The sequence below is a fragment of the Oryzias melastigma genome, linkage group LG16 (assembly GCF_002922805.2).
Source record: "Oryzias melastigma strain HK-1 linkage group LG16, ASM292280v2, whole genome shotgun sequence".
In the NCBI taxonomy this organism is placed as follows: domain Eukaryota; kingdom Metazoa; phylum Chordata; class Actinopteri; order Beloniformes; family Adrianichthyidae; genus Oryzias; species Oryzias melastigma.
The window spans coordinates 20,941,186-20,945,805 of NC_050527.1; positions in this window are offsets into that span (position 1 = coordinate 20,941,186).

A 4,620-nucleotide genomic window follows, 5' to 3' on the forward strand; every position below is an offset into this window, starting at 1 on the left:
TGCTCAGCTCAGCTCCAAAAGCCACGCCCTCTCAGAGGAGATTTTGGAAACAGAGGCTTCAGATCAACTTGAAAATTTTAATTTAAAGACATTTAGGTTGTGGGACTTTGTTTAAAAACTTCATAATAAGTAAAACATTACTGGGAAATTAAAAAAAAATAGTCTTAGGGGGACTTTAAACTTTTCCTTTCTTTCTCTCCTGGGAAACTTGGTTGGATGGTTGTTTAAAATATATTTATTTATTTTAGAAAAAATATTTATTTTAGGGTTTGTTAGATAACAAACCAATTTAAGTAAGCTGTACAAAAATGTTCAAACATGTGAACTTCACCCTGATATCGACAACCTCTCAATCATTCTGCATCATGAAAAGAACAAATCTTAGCTGTAGATCTTGAGCATCAGAGAAAATGGCTGTAGAACAAAATTTGAAATTGATGATCGTTACAATAGAATTCTCTTAGCGACAGGTTCTTTGCTCACATTTGTAGATGAATAGTTTCTTCACAGCGCTGTGTGACTGTCTCCCTCTGCGAATGAGCTGCCTTGCTGCAGGACTGGTGCAGGCTGGAGGGTTTTGAAGGATGCTCAGAGCTGAGGGGCTGCAGTGACGACAGTCACCGAGAGTCAGGACCTTCAAGCCATATGTGCCAACACATGCTGGCGGTCATGTGCAGCAAACGCTATTATTCCTTTGAGTAGAAAAGCATTTCTCTTAGATACGGGACTCTATTATTAAAATATAATATTGTAGGCAAAATACCAACAGGGATTACTGACAGATGTTGCCACTGACACTCTGACCGCTCTATTTGCTTTTTCCTTTATTGTTTGTTGGCCAAACTGTGTTTTTATTGTTCATGCTGGTTCCCATAGCAACCAGTGGCACTGCCATGGTTACAGCAGCTGGCACTTCCTCTTGGCTGGCACCCTGAAGACACTTCCTTGGCCTCCCTCTCCATCTCCCAGCCAGCATTTCCCATCACTCTTGGTCCTTCACTCTTCTGTCATTCTTTGAAAAGTCAATCTTCGTCTCCCTCTTCCTGAGTTTGTTTTTATCTCCACAGCCCTCTCTGCAGATCTTATCCCACCATCTCGGACATAACTCCACAATTTTGCTCTTCCCTTTCTGGGCCTTCAGGCTTCCTCCTCATTCTGAGTTCTTCCTGTCTCTCAGAGCTTTTTCTGGCCTTTCTTTCTGCCCTTCCTCTGCTCTCTCTGCACCTCGAATGCTTCCTGCTTCACTGGAAGCTCTGCATTTACAAGAAATGATATCAATCATTTTCCTCTTTTCTCTGTATTCTGCTAAGCACCAAGCTCAGTCAAATTTGATTCTGTTTGCTCTCAGAGGATCTCAGCTGCATTTCAGGGAGAACGGCTGACCAAGCTACAGTTTCTCATCATCCTTTCGGCTCTAAATGCAGCACGCTACAATCCTCCATGAAAGAAACGGCTTTTACTGAAACACCCTCTGATGAAAGCAGTCCCTGCAAACAATGAGAAGGATCGGGACTCTCTTAGAAGTTCTCACAGTTCACAGCCTTAGATACAGTTCACAGGTTCAGCTCTGAACCAGCTTCCTCAACAAGCAGGCAGAAACCCAGAGAAGGGGCGATTCCAGGGCAGATCGGGGTCAAAACTGGATCAGACAAACAGAGGAGGATCAGCCTGAAGAGCTGCAGAGAGACAACTACTGTCTGTCAGAAAACTAGTGGTGAGCAGAGTGATGCTGGGGAGGGCAGTGGGGCAGATTTCTGACCATTTGAGGTTCAAAGAAGAGAACTGTGTTCAGATTCTGGATGAGTGAGAAGTTCTGATAATGTTTAGGACAGATCCATCAGGTTGGAGCATCTGATCATTTATTCTGATGTAAATCTACATGTGTGTTATGCGTATGTGTTAATAGTCACCATCTTAAACACAATTCAGAAGTTAAAGTTTGGTCCTAAAGAATAGAGGAGACACAAAACAGACTAGAAGTTGATGGCAATAAAAAAAAAAAACACAAACTGCTTCATCAAAACAAAAAAAAAAAAATACAAAAATAAAATAAGTAAAAAAAAAACAGAACAGAACCCCAAAGAGTAGCTTCCAGGTTTGCCATGGCTGAGAGAAAAAGATAAAATAGATGTGTATCGTAAACATATGAACAAGGCTTTTATCCTGAAAAACTCCTTGTCTTTTAACAGAGATTCTTCTCTTCCATTTGTTCATTAGAGAGTAAGAGCACAAAATACTGAAATACATTCTGACAGTTTATGCAAAACCTACAAACCCCAGCTGGTGTGATTCATTTTAAGAAACCTAATATAATCAAATATTAAAACTTAAGAAAACGTAATCCTCAAATCCAGGATTAGATATTCCTGGATTTCATTAGTTTAATCATAAAAGCAACTCACAGTTCAAGCATGTCTGCAATATGTTCACCAGAAAATAGGAAAATTCCTTTGTTTCTGAAGGAGGGAAATGTTGGAAAGTGGTTAATTGCGTGCGTTAAAGCGTTAAATTTCTTTTGGTGCCTTTCAAAATAGTTTGCCCTTGAGAGTGCAGTCATTTTTAAGAGAAAAGATGAACATCATAATTTGAGAGGTCATTTTATGCTTGAATTGTGCAGGGCAAGAACAAATGTAAAATGGAGATGTCCTTCTGTTTTTGGTACAAAACTTTGGAATTCTTTAAATAAAGATCTTAAATTAGTTAATAATTAGGTTACTGATAAAATGTAAAAAAAAATAATCAATACCAGTGAAATTCAATTTTAGTAAATATGTATGTAGCTGTAATATGAGTATATATAATATGTATGAACTGTATATATGAATATGTATTTGGTTACAATTTTGTTTTTTATGCTTGTGGCATAATAGCCAACTTGATGTTAACTTCTGTTTCTGTGTAAGTGGTATTTTTTTGGATGGGCTTTGATAAGCATGATGCTATCAGCCCATTCCTTTTTGGTTGGTGTAGATTATTATTTAAAGTTTATGAAATGTTGAATGTATGCAACCAACCAAATAAAACTTCAAACTTCAAACAAACTTAATGTTCACAGCCCTACAAAAGACCAAAGCCTGCGCTCCTACATGACCAAACAGCGAATGACCAAAGGTGCCCTCATTCTGACTCTGTAGGATCCTCCTCTGAGTGAAAACGGCAGCTCCTTCTTAGTTGAAGGTCTGAGGAGAAAATGGAAACTCGTGGAGCACGTGTTCGTTTAGTCGTAAATAAAGAACCAAATTTTCATTGTTTTTTCACAGTTACACAAAATTGGTGAGAGTGTAGACACACAATCTGTACACATTACACACAATGAAACAGTACATGGATCCAGTGGCGGGCCGTCAGGGCCTGCAAGGCCTTCTCTGCTGGCCTAAAAATATCTGAATCACAGACTGATATTAATTATTATTTATTTCCGTGAATACGTATTCTATAATTCCAAATGCTCTGTCTTCGTCCTTTCATTGCTGTCTCCCTGGTTGCGCTGCTTCCAGACGTGTATTTTCCTATTTAAGCATTAACCAATCACATTGCAGCACCATTTGTTGCTAGGGTCAAAGAAATCTGCCTGAAGGCCTTCACAATCAGTTCTGCGGGCCCTGTAGCATAAAACAATGGTCCACCAAACTGTTGCTTCAACCAATCAGATCTGGAGGAGACCACGTGATAGGCCAGCTAGCAGGCCCACGGAAACGTCAGGATTTTCACGCGCTGTGATTGGATAATCGGAGAGTGTACTAGGAAGACCTGATAAACTGAATCTGTAGCGACCTGCACAGGCAAATAAATCGAATTTAATAGCTGGTTTGTCAATCCACAATGGCTGAAGGAGGAGAAGAAATGGATTTGGTTGCAGACTTACTGTCAAAGTCGTTTTCAAGACGGACTTTTCAAGAAAAGCTGGACATTGTTAAGCGGGATCGGGCAACTCCGAAGCTAGCAAGCCCCGTGTCCACTGCTTCTGTTAAACGGACATTCTCAGCCCTGAAGCGAATTAAAACTTATGCCAGAAATACGTCAGGGCAGGCTCGACTTTCAGCATTAGCTTCCATGGCGATAGAAAAGGACTTCTTGATGGAACTAAAACGCACGGATAATCTGCACGACAGAGTGATTGAAATCTTCTTGAGGAAAGAAAGGATGGATTTTGTGTACAAATAATCCGGATTTTTGGTGAGTAAAATTTTGCTATATACCTAAATATTATTGCAATTTTATCAGGTTATTTTTTATGCTTTTTTATGTGTGTCTCAGTTGTACCTGCAGTAGAAGTTTTATAGCCATAAAATAGTTATTGAGGGTTGGGTTGATTCAGATGGAGCACTACTGAAGGCCTAGGTGTGAAATGCACGGCCCGCCACTGCATGGATCACAGATCAAAGAAAGGACCACAAATTTAAGAAGCAGCTAACCTCCATCAAACCGATTCATGAAAGCACCCACAGAGGACAGTGGGTGGGGGGAGACCTGGGACGGTGGAAAGAAAAGATAGTCAGGAAAAGAAGAGTGAAGCGTCCAGGTGACTCACTTTGCTTCATCCTGAAAGCTTTAGACCAGGGGTGTCGAACACAAGGGGTCAAAATCCACCTTAGGTTGCGGGCTGAACAGGATAAACAT